At 40.9% G+C, this 18,419-nt stretch overlaps 1 protein-coding gene across 1 annotated transcript in view; it reads left to right on the top strand.

Annotated features, from left to right (window-relative positions):
* wnt5b (wingless-type MMTV integration site family, member 5b) overlaps nucleotides 1–18,419 on the top strand; it is an 84,161-nt gene that overhangs the window by 28,798 nt on the left and 36,944 nt on the right. Inside the window, exon 2 of the mRNA XM_042402982.1 lies at nucleotides 15,358–15,443. The gene's annotated coding sequence lies outside the window, so the exon portion shown is untranslated. The remainder of the gene's footprint in view (nucleotides 1–15,357; nucleotides 15,444–18,419) is intronic.

Here is an 18,419-nt window from a genome sequence, read left to right as displayed (position 1 = left end):
TGTGTGTGTGTGTGTGTGTGTGTGTGTGTGTGTGTGTGTGTGTGTGTTGGAGGTGTGCCAGGGAGCCTGCCAGCCAGCCAGGCTGAGCTGGAGGGCCCCTGCTGGGGGTGGAGGGCTTAGGCGAGCCCCCTGCCTTCGTTGGCCTACTGGAGCATGCTGGGTGTATGGGTGGTCAATACTAAGGTATGTAAAGAGAGAGTGTGTGTGTGTGTGTATGTTGTCTCACATTTCTTTCCTGTGATATTTCTACAGCTACCTCTCACACCTTCTTCACATTCAACACCTTTCTCTTCTTCTCTCTCTCTCTCTTGTTGACGTAGAGCTCTACATGCTCTCATCTACTCGTATTTCCTTTTTTGCTCTCTCTCTCTTCATTTTCTCTCTCTTTGTTTGACTGTTACTTGATTGATGCATTGGTTTATGAGAAACATTATTTCCAAAGCAGCAAATGTTAAGATGTAATGTTACAGTTCACACAAGCACATGTAGGTTCTTTGAGGATATGATCTTTGACACTTACACAACAAGGAATTATTTGGTAAAAATACTTAACTTTATTTAATAAACAAAAAAATCCCACTTCATCCCACGTCATATGACCACACAGTCATCATGAAAGACTTTCTACATGCTTATGCTTTTAATTGTATCGATCACTCTTCATCAGGAGATGGAGTTGCTCAGTTGTTCAGTTGCCACGACACTGTAGATTTTCAAATTTTACATTACTCTGTACTCTTTTGGTTTCATAATTAATTAATTAATTGGTTTAAAAGCTCAGCTTGACGGAAATCTGCTGACGAAGATCGTGTAATATGGTCAAAAGCTCCAGAGCAGGATCTGTCAAGCTCAATCCTTAGGGTCATCCGGCTTTGCCATACAGAGAGCAATGATGAAGCCAAACTTACTGTGATACAGTGAATTTATTGTGCCTGGTTAAGTGATGAAAGGGCAGCGTGACAGTACAGAATGCCTCTGTAATCAAGTACAGATATAAAGGTTGATTGACCCATTTAGAATCATATGCAAAAATATCCTTTAACGTTTAAATTTAAGGTTAAATATGGTACAACCATGGGCATTAAAAATTGTGTCATCTGCATAGAAAATGGCCATTAAAAATTAGATATGTTGATTTATGTTATTTATATATACCGTAATGTGGTGGTTCACAAGGGGTCTCTAAGGGGTTGTTAAATGACTATCGGTGTAGGAAATACACAAAATATGATAATTTTTTGGGACTTTTCTATAATCTCTGCATATTTCTAATGAAATACCTTGTATGGCCTCTAAAGATTATTCAAATGAAAGAATGTGAGAATGGAAAATCACTCTTTAATTGAACTGCTCACAACTCATGGACATGTAACCTGTGATGAGGGGACATAAGGCATAATATGAGGTACATAGCAGTGGACCACATCCGTCACACTGAAAAATGTTAAATATTATGATGATCAGTGACTGGAGGCCATAGTTTACCCATTTTTCCACTACCTCCTGAGTAATATAACATATAAACAATGTATTCAAAGACATACTACATTAGTTGTGTTGAAAACATGTCTTTAGCTTTTTCAGACTCTTTCTCTACTCGGTTAAATGTACTGATATAAATAAAGTAAGTATGTAATATATGTTCTCTAAGTCAATACTGTGACTGTTAAATCACTACCTTACTACCTTGCAGTTATCTTCGACTGTTGTAAGTCATAATCCAATAAGCATGACCTACCAATCTCATTTATTATTGAAGCACATGAGTGTTTTTCTCAGCCTTTTTTATTTGTCTATTTTTTCTCTTTTTGTACCTCTTCATATCTGTATTTTCCTGTTTTTCTTTCTCTTTTGTTCTTTTCTGTTCACATATTGGCATGACGGTAAAGCAGTATTGCCAAAGCTTCTAAACACAGTGGGAAATCTCTGTTTCTTCCTCAACCTCGCTCTCTGGGGGATTGGTGAGACATTCTCTTATTTGTCCTGTTTTTTTTTTTTTTTTATCTTTGTATGTAGCCGCTCGGGTGTTATATGTGGGTTTCTGCATGTGCGTGTACCTGTATGTGTGTGTATGTTACATGTGCAGAATTGGCAAAACAAAAGGCCCAGCATGTCTCCCCCGCTTCCATGTCTCCAATCACTGCCTCTCTCATCCTGACAACAATCCTTTTAGGAGGAAAGAGGAAGAGGGGCACAGGGATGGAGGAAAGGGAGGGAGGGAGAGACCATGGGAAGATGGAGGAGTGGAGGGAGCTGAAAAGAGCAAAAGAGAAAAAGGAAGAAAAAGGAAAAGAAGGAGGGAAGTAGGATTAGTAATAGAAGATGGAAGTAAAGGAGCTAGGTGGGGAGAAGACGAGATAAGAGACAGGGGGAGAGGAGGTGACGGGGGAGGTCACGAGTGTCAAGTGTCACATTTACACATGTATGGGGGAGAGGAGAGAGGAGGACGTGGGGGAGGGAGGGGGGAGGTCACAAAGGTAGACTAGCACTGTATGTGGTGACAGGACAGCGTTACCACAAAAATCAATAGGCCTGTCTGTACTGTGTCTGTGTCTGTGTGTGTGTGTGTGTGTGTGTGTGTGTGTGTGGCCAGTGAGTCCCAGCTGTAATTGAAGTCCCGTGTCAGCGCCATAGTAACACAGACTATGGGATGTTCAGTAAATGTATTAACATACTTTCACCTCTCTAACACAGAGCTCTTTGTTCTGTGTGTTTCATGTCTCTCGTTCCTCTTTTGTTTTTTATCTTTTTTTTTCCAACAGGCATTCACGGTGTTGCCCTCGTTTTTACACACAAAAAGCAACAGAAGTAATTGTATGAAGGATGAAAAAAAGAAAGGGAAGTTCAAAGCCTACATGCTTCCTCATAGGTTGTCCGTTTTTGAAAGTTACAACAAGTTGTTAGATACCGGTGTTGGAAAGCTGAGGGACAGTGGAGAATGCTTTTTCATTCCCCATCATTCCCTCTACAGAAGACACTTAACATTTTCTCATTGTTAGATCACAGATTGATCCTTTTTGGCCAAATAGTCCTCGAAACCAAGGAGCCCCAGGTACTCAAAGTCCCTCTTGCTCAAACAGTTTAGCATTATCACCACATCTGAAGTACTGCAAAGATTAGGCAAATTAGACTAATAATACATGGATAAGCAGTGACTTTGTGTGAGTCATTGTGTTGTTCTTTGTAATTTACGGTTGTGTGACGGTCTGATGTTTAACTGGATGTGGAAAAGTAGATGTGCAGCAGAAAGGGTGGAAACAGAGTTCGGGGTCAAGATGCTTGCCCCCGTTGCAGCAACAATCTGCAGAGTGTTTTCTGTTTTAGTACAAAAATGCACTTAAACAATGAGCAAATAGAGTTACGTTTCATTTTGTCCGTTCTCTTCTTTTTGAGACTAGACAGGCAGCCAGATGCAAAACTTTGTTTAAACATTATTTTCTTTACAAGAAATTTCCATCCCTGATCTGAATTAGTCTTGCTTACAGTCTGAGTGAATGTTGGACACGACCTCTGGCAGTCTTGTGTTAGACCAGTCAGTACTTCAAACTCCATTTACTACAAGTACTTTGGGAGCAGTGATGTTATAGGATGCAGACACTATGACCCTAGAGCCAAAAGTAAAACTATAGGGTCGAGCAATCAGATTGAAGGTGAACTTCCTGAGTTCCTTAAAAGTTTCAGACTGTAAGTTGCATGTTTCTGTCCTACTTGTCTTTACCTGGATTGATTGTCCCATTGCTTGCCTTTAACCCTCTACATTTGTCCTCCTAAACTTACTTCTTTTGCACGACTGTAAACTCGCCCTTTGACAAAGTAAAGTCAATTTTGCTACACCTGCTCAGTCTGCCTGCTCCGCTTTCAGGTACCAGATCTGTATTCAGCTGTTACAACTCGCTTGTAACAGTCCCCTCGCCTTTTTTCTCGCCTGTCGATCTTGCATTTTCAGCAGTTATGGAATGAAATATTGATAGATTTCCTTCAGCAAGACACTTCCCTATTGATATAACCATACACCAAGGACACAAAACATGAAAAATAAAATACACACAAGGATACCAAGAATGAAGAAAGAGGTAAAGGACTTCTGCTGCTTGTAGATAAAGTCTAGAGAAGCTTTGTCACATGTTTTGTGTGTGTGATCAAACTGGTCACTCATTTGTCAGAAAAGCTCTAGAGAAACAGCTTTTCTGACAAAGGGGAAAAGAGAGAAAAGGACGGATAACATACACTGTTAATATAACATTTATGCCATAGTGGAGAATACCGAAACATGAATTGGAATTGGAAGAGAAAAAGAACAGGCAGTCACTTCTACTCGGTGTATCTTTTTTCACCTTTTTTCTTTTTCTTTCCACCATTCTCCTCCAACTCTCTCTCTTTCCAATCACTCTGTCTTCAAAAATTTCCCCCTCCTTTGTTCCTCTTTGCCTCCTCTCCTCCCTCATCACCTCATCTCTCAGCCTCTCTTTCACTCTGACCTGACTCCCCCTCTTTTCTCCCAGCTCGTCACACACACACACACACACACACACACACACACACACACACACAGGCATGCTGACACTTATACTAAGTGCACTCACACACACCCTATTCCCTTACTCCCTCCTCTTACCACCCACACAGAAACGAGGACACATACAGGCCACAAAACACACACACACACACACACACACACACACACACACACACACACACACACACACACACAGGATGGCCCCCCCACACACAGAGTACTTTCAGCACTTTCTTCTTTACCATACTCAGCAAGATCAGATGTCAACTCAACTGACGCAACACACACAGAGGCTGTATTTTTCTTTTCACCACGCTCTGTTTCCTCCTCCCTCTTATAGAATATATGCATTTTTAACAACCCTCCCACACACATGCACACAGCACACACACAGAGTGAGAAATGCTCCACAGCGGGTTAACCTCTACACACATCAGAGTCATGAGAGGAAAATAGATGAACAGATGTTTAGGGGAGTCAGAGAGAGATTGGTTGAGAGGCACATACAGATAAATAAGATATTTCTGTAAACTGGGATACAAGGAAAGATGAAGAAGAAAGAGGATCATGGGAGAAAAAGAGGGTAGAGTTAACCTTTAGCTAGAAATGCAGGCAAAAGTATCTATTAGAGTGTGCATACAAGATACAAAAAGCTCTCTGTACACACACACACACACACACACACACACACACACACACACACACACACACACACACAGAGTGAGCGAAACATGAATAAATGATTTTCATGCAATGACAAAACCTCCACGAGCCAAGACGCTCTCACACACATGCACTCAATGTGTGTTCACATGCTGGCAGCGAACACACACACACATGCACATGCGATTAAATGACATGCATATTTCCATGCAGGCAGCATGCAATGACACGGACACGCACGCAGAAACACAAGCTTGTCCCATGCTTACTGACATGGGAGATGTTTCAACATTACACACATATACACGCTTGTCATATTCACATGCACAATACATGGAATTGTACCACACATATATTCAAATACATGTCTGCACTATTTTGTACACGCACACACCATAATAAGAAGTATTTTAACATAAATATGACACCTTTTTGAGCATGTTTCCTTTCTTTTTAATAGTCAAAAAGTATTTTTTTCATAACCTTTATTACTGTAATTAAAAATTTCTGAGCATATGTGTTTGTCCTCAGCATTGCCCTGCTTCATATTTATTATTGCTCCTTCATTCACACTAAAGCAGTACCAACTTCAGTGCCTAGCTCAAGGGTACGGTGATAGTAGTCGGTGAAGGAAAGGAGAGTGGTTTTCATTCATTCGTTCGGCAGCTTTCCAGTGAAAACCATACAACTTTCACCTTTAGGCAACCACTGCCCCTGATATATATTTAAGTGCAGGCTGCCTTCAGCTACACACTCACACACACAGGGCAGCACGGCCACACACCATGTGTACGAGCCAGATTTGGCTCCATCCTCATGTCTGCCATACGGTTGATTCCTCCCCGCTGTGCACACCCTGCAGGCCAAACACCCAGCACTCATGTGTGTGTGTGTGTGTGTGTTTGTGTGTGAAAGGGAGAGAGCAAGAGATGGTAGAGAGAGAGAGAGAGTATAGAAAAGAAAGAGAAGCAAATATAAAGCCAACAGAACTGAAGAGAGAGAGAGACGATAGAAACGTATTTTACCAGGAAGCCATGTGTTGAAGAAAAATGACTTAGTTTGCTCTCTTGAACTTTTAATATTATTTGTCCTTGTGGAGTAAATTCACCAGTAAACTCTAGGACCTGAGGACTATGAACCGGGATATGTTATACACTCTGGATACAGCAAAATGATTAACAGTTACATTTTCTGTCTTGCTATGTGATTTGATAGGACGAGTTCACTATTCCCTTGATTTTAAGAAGTTGTCACTCACAATTCATGCAATAACTCAAAGGAAATGATACAGAAGGTGAATTCTGCAGCAGAAAAACTCAATTTCAGGCTGAAATTCCTTTTTTAGTAAGCATGACAAGACTCCATGTAGCTCAATGTAGCTTTGACACATGACTGGGTTGTGATGACACCACAGGCGCCACTAATATCCACACTAAGGTGGCTAAATTTGAAAACACATCTTTTTCTCTGCTTTTTGGGCTTCCAGCCAAACTACACTGCAGATTTTCACACCCAAACATCTCATAAAACGGACAAGGAACTAACACCTGCTCAGATATATGTTGCTGCTGAGAGGGAGAAAGGTGAAGAAACCAACTATCTCAGCTACTGCCAGTAGAGCCCATTGCGTACTGCAGGTGTTGTCATTAACCTTTACTTATGTTTATGTTGTCTCCTTGGTTAACTGGTCACATTTGTAAATCGCTATTCTATATGGCATCGGACAGAAACAAAAAATAGATCAGAGAGAACAACTGGAGAGCACAAGAGGACAAGGCAGAATTTAAACCAGCTGAGAACAATCTGAATCATAATGAGCGGTCTGTGTCTTATGTTCATGCTGTATTGGATGGATGAGAAGGATCAGAAAGATTCCCATGTTAAGGACTTGCGAGTTGTCAGATGACTTGTTTACGTCATCTGATGACTCAGGGAGGTTGTGTGATCACTAAGTTGGTAATATAAGTTTGGACACACTTCCTCATTCAAGTGAATGGGAAGTTGTGTCAAAACCTTTGACTTTGGCTGATGTGAGATGTCCATGTTTGAAAAAAAAATGAGATTCAGCCATTTTGCATTTCTTTTGCCATTTCAGTGTGGATAAACAATGCAAAAACAGTCTGAAACTGTAGTGCTGACACATATACTTTTCAAATATAAACGTTTTTTTTCAGATTTAGTCAGCTTAGTGTGGTCATTGCCTGAGAATCAGTTGAGAAACTGGGATGTGTCTATCTCATTGCTGACCTGGTGTTGACTTTGATGCAGGATTTTGGAGAAGTGGAGAGAGGATGAAGAAGAAGAACTGTTGTCATATTATTTTAGTGTTTCACAGCATTTTTAGATGTCTCAGTGTGAACACAGCCTAAGACCTTGAGAGTTCAAAGGAGTATAAATTATTATCTATAGCTTAGCATTGTCACGTTACTGTATTTCAGTCTCACTACCTCAAATGAGTATAACAACATTTATGTTTTAAAATGTATATGCACATCCTTGTGTAGGAAGAAGACAGTGAGGCATATTGAGAAAGATGGAGAAAGCAAAATCAAGATGCTAAGATGCAGAAATGTAGAGGAGAGAGAGAGAGAAAAGGAGGGAGAAAGGAAGAAAGAGCGAGGCTGGATAGACAGCAGCCTCTGTGAACCTGCATAGACAAGCTCAGTCAGGCTGCTTTGGTGAGAGAGAGAGAGAGAAAGCAAGGATGTTTTGACAGCTCAGAGCCATCACAGCAGCAGAAGGCAGGCTGTGTGTGTGTGTGTGTGTGTGTGTGTGTGTGTGTGTGTGTGTGTGTCTCCATGGGTGCAGGTGTTTGTGTGTCTGTGCACGTACTGTATGTGTGTGTGCGTGTCTGCATGTACACAAAAGACTAAAGGCAGAGACAGACAGTGACGTTTCTTCTGATTCAGAGACAAAGAGGGAAAAAAGGAAGTCTAGCAAAGAGCCTGGATGAAGGACAAATAAAAAAAGACTTTGTATGGTGTATATAAATGTGGGTATACATATTGATATATGTCAGGGGCCTGCCACCATGTCCCATCATGCATCATTCTGCTCATGACAAGTCAAACCCCCTCATTAGAGGAGTGTTGATAAGCAATGTGTCCACATAGTTTTTCATGGTACTTTCTCTCTCCGTCTCCCATCACTGTAAATGTAGGAGTGAGCGAGCATGCTTATCAGCCTCGCCCTGCTTCACCTTCATTCAGCTCCACACAGTCGCACTGGGAGCTGCCCTGAACAAACACTGTCTCCCGCAGCTGCCACTGAGCAGCTCAGGAGCTGTTGGAGGTGAGGTGTCTTGCTCAAGGGCACCTTGATTTGACTGTATAATTTTTTTTTCCTCCTTTTATTTGAAAGAGGTGAGACTGTTTCTGATTCACCTCACCTGCACTTTTACCAGCCAGTCTGGGGATTTGCACCGTTGACCCTTTAAGTCACTAACCTTCTTCTTTCGGCTGCTGCCTGTAGGCTACGGCTACAGCAGCTGACTGTAATTGATAGCTAATGGTTGTCTCACAGTGAAAATGTTTTGCTTCAGAATGTGATGCAACACAAAAACTTTTTGTGGAAGCACAGAATGTTGAAATTAAACATCCAGTAACAGTTTTTTTTGGGTGGGGCACTTAGGGACACCGGAAAAAGCTGCAAACACAACACTTACATACAGTATATCATCTTTTAAGTTGATACACAGCTGCAGTGATTAGTTGATTAGTCGATTAACAGAAAATTAATTAGCAACTATTTCGATAATTGATTAATCATTTCGAGTAATTTCTTGAAGAAAATATCAAAATTCTCTGGTCCCAGATTTTTAAATGTGAATATTTTCTGGTGTCTTTGTCCTTTTATGATAGTAAACTGAATATCTTTGGGTTGTGGACTGTTGGTCGGGACAAAACAAGACATTTGAGGACGTCACCTTAGGCTTTGGGAAACAGTGATTGACATGTTTCGCCTTTTACTGACATTTTATAGACCAAACAACTAATTGGTTAATTGAGAATAGAATCGATAATGAAAATGAACATTAGTTGCAGCCCTAAGATGATATGTTGAACTTGTTAGCAAAGTCTATATTCACTGTCCTTTTAGCTCTTTTTTGATCTCCACCAACTAGCTAACAAAGTGTTACGCCACGAAATGCTCCACTATGTTCACCAGCTAGTCGCTAACTTTGTCTGTCTGCCATGTGGTGCAGGGCAGGCAGTGTTTTTAGAGTTGTTGTTTTTTTTTGCTGAAAACAGTTGCCTGCTGCATATGGAAACCACACTGATGAGAGCTGTGAGAGTGAACCAAAAACAGTTAAGTTGCGAGCAGTAAAACCAAAACAAAGAGCTGAAAGTCGCTATAAAGTTCCACAGAACTGAGGGCAACTGTAGAGTTGGGTGATAACTATTTGTGGATTTGTCACTACAAGCAACCTCTATCACATACAAGTAGTCACGTGATCTATTGTTAATGTATGTAAAAGTATATTGATTACAGACACTTTAAATTTAGGGTAAAATGATCTCTAACATCTAAAACAAAGTATATAGTAGTTGGTGGAAAATCAAAAAAATCCTCAGTTTCCAGAAATCTCCAACAGATTACAAGATTTATCGGGTTTGTACAAGACACATGAGTTTCTTCTGACAGTCTGTCTCATACACTCTCATTGTTTCTCCTGCCTGTTTGCCAGACAGCCAATTCACATGAGCAAACAGGCAGAGTAAGTGTGTGCTGTTTGACAAGTGTGTGAGTGTGTGTGTGTGTGTGAGAGAGAGAGAGAGAGAGAGAGAAGATGGTTGTCATTTTAAGAGACCAAATGATAGGCGAATTGTGTGTGTGTGTGTGTGTGTGTGTGTGTGTGTGTGTGTGTGTGAGTGCCTGCTTGCATGCTTGCATGTGTGTTAACAATGTACCCTCATGTCCCCTGTGTCAAAGCCTGGCTAAATCAAGTGAACCATGCTGTGTGTGTGTGTATGTGTGTGTGTGTGTGTGTGTGTGTGTGTGTGTGTGTGCGTAAGTCTGTGTGTGTGTGTGTGTGTGACAGAGTGTATGTGCCAGGATCAATATGAACTAATCAATAGGAGAAGACAGCTAGAAGGACCATGGGGACGGCAGATACACACCTGGTGTACACACACACACACACACACTCACACTGCCCCTCTTTGTATTCCATCCTCAGTTTCTCTCTTTATCTTCTCTTACTCCACCTCCCATGTCTGTTTCTTTGTGCCTCTATTTCTCAATTCGTTTGTTTTTTTTAAATAAAATCTCTTTCTTGCACAACCACACTAATTATCTGACTCTTTTCTCTTTCATCAAATCATATACTGTATGTCTCTTCCTCCTTTTAGTTTATTTTGTTTGTTAAAATTGCAGAGGCTGGCTCTGAGTTCACGCTTACAATTTACAATTACGCTTCCCTCCCTCGTTAAAACGGAGACACGGAAAATCAGGTCTGACTTTCCGACCACGACTCACGCAGCTCAGTATTAGAAACACGCCGCGTTCGAGTAGCAAACAAACCTGTTACCGCAAGGTTTTTTTCAAGTCCAATCACATCTGTCAATGCAGCAGTGGATGAAATCTGTACCACTCACGGTCAGACAAGCCTGGCTGCTGGCAAATATGTGAGTGCAGCCTTTAGACATGACATGTGCCCCAATTATATATACTGCAAATGCTTGACAGAAATTAAAACACATGCCCCTCTTTTGGTGAAATCTGGAAAATCCAGCTACACAGTATTGATGCAGACTGGAGGAATATTTCCAACACAAGCTTCCGGTCTCCTGCACCTCATACCAGAGACGTCTTCCAGATCTACACACCTACAATTACCTATATTTTTTTTATAGAAATGTAAATGTTGCTTTTGCCAAATCCTGAATTGGCAGGCTGGTTATCAGCAGGCACACCACAGCTCTCTGGTGGACGCTCTGGGTCTGAGGCACTTTCAGTTCAATTCACTCAACATGCAAATTGAAACTGTAATTCATTTACAGGGAGATAAGCTCGCTACTCTGTCTCAATAATACCTTTATAGATTGAATATTAAATAACCTTTTGATGGTGATTTTCTTATGGTTTGAATGTCCACTTCCTTGGTTAATTGGATTGAACGGGAACTGACCCGACTCTCGACTCAATCAAATTCAGTGCAGGTGCGGACAAGTTCAGACCTGTTTGGGCTCTAATTTCTCTTATATCCTTTGGGCTTGAACTTCCTTTTATCCATCATTAGTTAATATATATTTGATCTGAATTAGAATAAGTGAAACAATACAATTTTCACGGCAACTACGTCAAACTTTTGTCCTCGCAGCTTTCCATTTCATTCTGCGTGGTGTATAATTACTCATAATTTAGGCCCATTTATTTGTTCCTGTCATGAAAGCTAATAATTTACAGAAGTATAATTTGCATTGTTCATTTGTTATTCAAAGTTTTAATATGCATAGTCAGAGGCGTCAGAAAAATTTGGCTTTTTAAAGGATGCTGGCTTAAGAAATGTTGCTGGGGTACCGAGCTTGGACAGAGTTAAAACGCAGCTCATGTCACTTTTTGGGCCCAATCAAACATGGCCTGTCACTAATAATACTGTCATTTAAAAGGACTCCAAGGAGTGATAAAATATTATGATGTTTAATAAAATAACCCTGGGTGATGTCATCTGGGTTATTTCAGTTTGGACTTGAAAACTTTAAAACTTTAAAGCATTACAAACTGGGGGCACAGAGTTTGAAATACATGGACATATCAGGCAGGTTGGGTCTAATAAAAAGGTGATTTTGAGTTGTATTTTGGAAATTGTAGGATTCAGGGTTTTTGGAGTTTGACCCATACTGAAGCTAAAACATGTCTCTACCTCTGCTGCTTTGATTATAACTATTCTGTTTTAACGTGTCTCTCACATTAAGTCAAGCCATCCAAATTTACAGAAGTGAAATACTAAATGACGTGATTTTAATATATGACTTACGTGCGGACAGAGATAGAACCACCATGACTGCAGGCATATAATTGATAGTCAGTAGTTTTGATATGCAGTCAAAAGAATAGTTTGATATTTTGGGAGATACAATTTTTTGTTTTCTCGCCAAGAGTTAGATGAGAAGATCGATACCACTCTTACATATGTCTGTTAAATCTGAAGCCACGGGCAGGAGATTGTTAGCTTAGCTTAGCACAAAGACTCAAAACAATACGCCTGGTTGTGACCAAAAGTAGAAAGAATTGTTCTATTACATAATCCCCTCTAAAACCAAAACTTGTCATTTTAACACTTTAACACTTTTGTATGGATTAAACATTATTGACATGTTGATTAGTGAGTTTTAGAGCTGCTAACTTTTTAACTCCTAGACAGAGCTAGGCTAGCTTTTTCCCCTTGTTTACAGTCTTTATGCAAAGCTAACCGTCTCCTTGCTACTTCAAGTTACCATATAGACATAATAGTGGTATTGATCTTCACAGCAAGAAAGCGAATAAGAATTTATCCCAAAAATGTAGAATTATTCCCTTAATAGCTTTGTATTGCCAGTGGTGTGCAGCTTATCACAAGTTATAATTGATGTTGTGTCAACGTCAAATGATTGTTTCCTCTGGGGTTCTGTGGTGAATCAAACTAGTCCAACACCGAAGGTTTTAGTCAGGAATCCAATTTTCAACCTCTATCACATGTTCCTTACGCCTCCTCTTTTTCTTTCCTCTCTACTGTTGCCCTCCAAACAATCCTAACATCTACCCCCCCAAAAAAGCCCTAAAAATCATCCTTGTTAACGCGATGAAATCTCTGTGTTCCACTGCACAGCATCTCCTGTCAAACATGTGATAAAACTCCACTCAACTGTTGCTACAGTTTTCTGTCTCCCTTTCTGCCCATTTCTCCTGTCTGAGAAAAGCGTGACAAATTTTAAACAGAATAAAGATAAAGAAAAAAGTTTCTCTTTATTGATGGTTGAATGACAAGCTGAACTGACAGGAAGGTACTGAGAGCCGGCAGCGAGGCAGAGACACAACCGAGTGTCTATGTACATGCATTATGCACATATACTTTCAATCCCATGTGCACAGACAGGAAGACAAGCACGCACAAGCGCACCACACCTCCCACGCTACCAAAACACTGTCTCACCTGACAAATTAGAATGTGTGTGAGCCTGCCGGTTTTTGACATTGCAGGTATCTGTCACATTTCTGTCAAAGCTTCACGTGGTTTCACATCGAGACAAAGAAACCCAAAAAGAATCCACATGTCATCCCCCTTCTTTCTCTCTCTGTCTCTCTCTCTCTCTCTCTCTCTCTCTCTCTCTCTCTCTCTGTCCGTCCTCTTCCTTGCCTTTCTCCTCTGGGTACTGTCGAATGAAGCAGGAATAGGGAGCAGAAGTCAACATCACATGCTGCATAATTCTCACTCTCCCATTGTAATTGCTGAGGTTTTTATAAAATATTCAGCAACAACGTCCATGGTTTGATTGTGAATGAAGCAGCCAATCTGCTGGATCTAACATTGATCGAGCAAAACTGCCTAGAATGGCTAATGCTAGGTGTATAAAATGCAATAACATTGATGATTTGAGTAACATGGCTCACACAGGTAGAGCAAATATTGAAGAAAAAGCCTAAGGATCTCTTAAACCTTGCATTAGACAATCTCTGGGACTGTAACACATAAGAAATATAAAATGGTATCTGCATTGTTACCTAATGAGCAAAGGGCCTACAGCAATAAATGACCTGATAACAGCATGCGATAAATGAATAAACAGCTGAACACCCATAGGAGTTAATGACTGAATGATTTTCTGGTTGAACTGAATGACAGTCCATTTATTTGAAATTTGGAAGAAAAAAAAATACACCAAAGTAGTGCTGAAACGATTCTATTTTGATAAGCAATTAATCACTTCAGTCATTTTTCAAGGACAAATACGTTCACTGGTTCAGGCTTCTCAAATGTGTGGATTTGCTGCTTTTTTGTTTTATATTATTGAATCTCTTTGGGTGTTGGACTGTTGGTCATAGCTTGTGATGGTCTTTTTCTAAGGATAGCAATGTCGGTCAGCTGGTCCAGACTGAAATATCTCAACAACTACTGGTTGGATTGCCATGTAATGTCCTCCTCTGGATAAACTGTAATTACTTTGGTGAACTCTTAACTTTATACCTACCAGCATCATTTAGGTTTTAACCAAATCTTTTGTTTTAGGACCAAATACCTGAAAAACTAATGTAATTCTGTATCCTTAGCTATATTTTGTGGTTAGTGCTGCTTAGAAAATGATAGCTAACACAGCCTTACAGAGCCAATATTGTGGCTGTAAACTCTTAGTGCCACTATTTCTTGACATTTTATAGACAAAAAGATTTACCAAGTAATCAAAAACAGTAATCAACATATGTGTTTCCAGAGGAGTTGAAACCATATCTTCATTTATGGCCAGGACTGTTCCCCTAGAGAAAGAACTCATTGTAATCCACCAACTTCAATCTTTTTTAGAGAAAATCATCAGTAATTAATCATTTAGGGGTTGGATGATGTCACTGTTCCTCTTTTGCTGCAAAAGTTTGACTTTTTGAAATGGAAAGAATTACTTGTGACCTTCCCCTAAATTCTTACCTTTGTAGCAAAGCAGCTCATTACTTTCTGAGGAATGTGCAGCTGAGGTGTGTGCGTGTCTGGTGTCCAACTGAAAATAATTAGCTGGTCTGTTGGGCAGCGAAGTATGAGAGAAGAGAGAGAAGCAGCAGCAGCAGGATTTTTGCATAAAGTTTTTTTTTTATATGTGTGTGTGTGTATGTGAGTGTGTTGTGCCAACCATTCTTGAATTTGGGGCGTTTTTCTGTATTTTAGAAGCATTTGGTGCTGTATGTGTGTGCGAGTGTGTGTGTGTGTGTGTGTGTGCGTGCGTGTGTGCGTGTGTGTGTGTGTGTGTGTGTGCCCAGACGGTATTTTAACATGGCTAGCCGACTTTTAGCAGCCCACAGTCAAACAGTGACTCACAGATTCCTCTCTCTCTCTCTCTCCCTCTCTTTCTCACCAACCTTACTTTTTTCTCATCTGTTTCGCCCTCAATTACCTTTTTCTCTCTCTTCTATTTTTTTTTTTTTACCACTCTCCTTGATTTTCTCTTCTTCTTCCTCTGCCTTACTGCCAAAACTGTCTCTCCTCTCTCCAGGTTGGGTGCTGACTATAGCAGACTTTAGGACAGAGGTGCCTTTCCTCTGCTCTTCCCCCCTTCTTTCTGTGCCAGCCCAAAACCCAGTAAGTTACATCATGATCATACCATGTTCCTCTTATTACTTCATGATTATTCTGTTGTTTTAATTGTCATTATCCTACATTTTTATGTGGTTTTATATCCCAAAGGGCTCATAGAATCTAATCAAACTCATTTCATAATGACAAAATGCATAAAGTCCCACTGACTTTCAGTGTGTGTAAAAAGAAAACATTGAACTATCCCTTTAACTGTTGTCCAGTTTTGATTGGTTGAGAGAAGCAAAAAAGCAGAAACTTAGATAGGGATTTAAATTCCCCTGCTATACATAAGCAGGAAATACGCTCACATACACACATGCATGAACACTTACACAGCAAAGGTCGTTTCATCATTAGAGACGCCCAAATCAAAAGCAACGCCAAATGTTCTTGACTGGAACTACTGATAAAAAAAAAAAAGTTTCCTGACACACACACACATACGCAGACACACAGCCCCCGAGGGCCCCAGGGACTTCAAAGAGCCGTCTACTGTACCTCAGCGACACCTCAACACCAGATGCCGCAGAGAGGAGGAAGGAGGAAGGGTGGAGGAGTGGTGGTGGTGGGTAGAAATGGAAATGGTGAGAGGGGGAAGAGGGAGACCGGGCATGAAAGGGAGAGAGAAAATAAAGTTTGAGGTGGAAGAGAGAAAGAAAGAGAAGGGAGGAGGGGGGTGGGGGGTGGGGGGAGAAAACCAAGCCAGGTAAAAAAAAAAAAAAAAAGAGAGAAAGACGAAAGATAAGAGTGGGAAGTTAGGCAGGTGGAGATGAAGACACGGGAAGGGAAAAAGTGAAAGAAAAAGCTTCAAAATGAGGAAGAAAGAAGTTAAGAGGAAAAAGAAAGATGGGGATGAAAGCTGACAAACAGACAGGCAGAGACCTAAAAACAGACCAGTAAGACAGACAACGCGGCAGACAGGAGAGACAGACAAGGAGCCAAAGACAGAGAGATGTGGGGGAGGGCAGTAGCACTCTGCTGCTAATACCCCTGCTGCTTTGTTGTGAAGAACCCCAGTTCCCCTTTTAATGGTGAACTATTCCTTTAATGATAGCAGTAAAACACATACACACACACACACACACACACACACACGCACACACGCACTGCTGTTCCTCTCTCCCTAACAGGAAATGTGGTTCAGAGCACAGCTACCAACGTGACGAGTCACAGTTCAACTTTTACAACTTACACACCACACACACCAAAGTTCAAATGCAAAAGCAGCATTTATAGTATGAAAAGGTTTTTTCAGCCGACCTATATGTGGCAAAAATGTGGGCCTTTGTATACTTTGGGTTGCCTGCTAGCTTTTGAATTAACTTGTTTAAAAGCTGCCAATCATGTAGACAGGCAGGATCTGTGAGTTTAAAGAGAGACTCACACTGAGAGCAAGATGTATTTCCTAACATAAAGCCATTTGGTGCGTGCTTTGATCCCAGCTGCCTTACAGTGCAATGAGTGCACACATTTTGCGAATGGCTGCCGCGCTGAAACCTGCGAGTTACATTGGAAAAAAAAGGAACCTCCAAACCTGGCAGTGTTGGTGGGGATTCAGACCGAAAACAGCCCCGCAGTATAACAGTACTGGCTGCGTTGTTTAAGGTACCAATGAGATGAAATATGATCCAGGAAGTCAATTTGTAGTAACTTATTAATACGTTTAAAGGATTATCAGGCACCAAGACAGTGAAAAATGCTGTGTAATACTCACAGACAGGATGTTACAACTCTGTAAAGTTATCACGGCAGCAACTATTTTATCTGTCATCGCAAAGTAGAAATACGATGTAAGTAATCCACCAGTAATGGCCACTTTCATGCATGTGATTGGCCAGCAGAGCACCTTGACGTCAGGTCGCAATTGCAGCAAAAGTTGAGCCTGGTTCAACTTTTCTTGTTCAACAGACAACCCTGCGCTGTTTTGCCGGAGCTCTCTGCGTTGGTAGCCCCACTGCGTCAATGACCGGCTTCATTCAAGTAAATGAGAGGGCTGTTTTTTTTTTCATGCATGGCTCACAAGTGTGAACGCAGCCTTTGTGTCTCTGTCAAACTAGTGACCTGCACAGAAGATTAATCCAAACATGGAGAGGCCAAGTGTTTTGGGAAATATATTTATCTCCTTGCCGATAAAAGATTGGTAGCATGTTCAGTACTTAGTTCACAATTCTTTTCATACACTGTAAAACTTGTTCTGTATACAATAGAGCGATATATCATGCACTGTAACAATGTAATGCAGAACACCCAGCAGTGAAACTCCAGAGCTTAATTCACACTCAGCTCTCTCTATTCAAAATGCAAATTGAGACTGAAACTTATACAATAATGGACGAGTTTGTATTCCCCTCACAGATTGTTCGGGGGGAATTGTTTAATCGGAAAAAAAAAAAAAAGAGTTTTTGATATCGGAGCAACCGGTGCTTCACAGATGGCCTCCACCACCACCACCACCACCAAGGACTCACAAAGAAAAAGAGAGGGAAGACAGGCAGGCAGGCAGGCAGGGTGACCTGATGTAAAAACATGACAATCCTCCATACTGCTGATGTGTCCTTGAGCAAGACACAGAATCCCCAGTAGCTCCAGCAGCGAGGTTCTGGAGCTGAGCCTGACCTCTGACCTCCCCATGGAGGGTGGCAGACAAAAAGAGATTTTCCCAATGGGGATTAATAAAGTATCACATTATCATTTGAATGCAGCTGATTGTATCTTTGTCAGTTTACATTTCAGCCTGCGGACCTTTCTGCAGACACGCATGATATGACCTTGCCATGGCAAAGCCTCCTGTATCTTTTGAGAAAGGTCCGCAGACCCAAATGTCAAATGATAAAGACACAATCGGCTATGTTGTACGCCTCCCACCTCCCTTTTCATTTGGCAATACTTCATTTATTCCAGTGTCACATCGCTTTCCTCTTGTAACATCTAGAGTTTACATCTATTTCTTTTGTTGCCAGTGTCCTGCTGCAACATTCA

Source organism: Thunnus maccoyii, chromosome 23 (assembly GCF_910596095.1).
Source record: "Thunnus maccoyii chromosome 23, fThuMac1.1, whole genome shotgun sequence".
Lineage (NCBI taxonomy): Eukaryota > Metazoa > Chordata > Actinopteri > Scombriformes > Scombridae > Thunnus > Thunnus maccoyii.
This window is presented reverse-complemented; position numbering and strand designations above follow the sequence as displayed.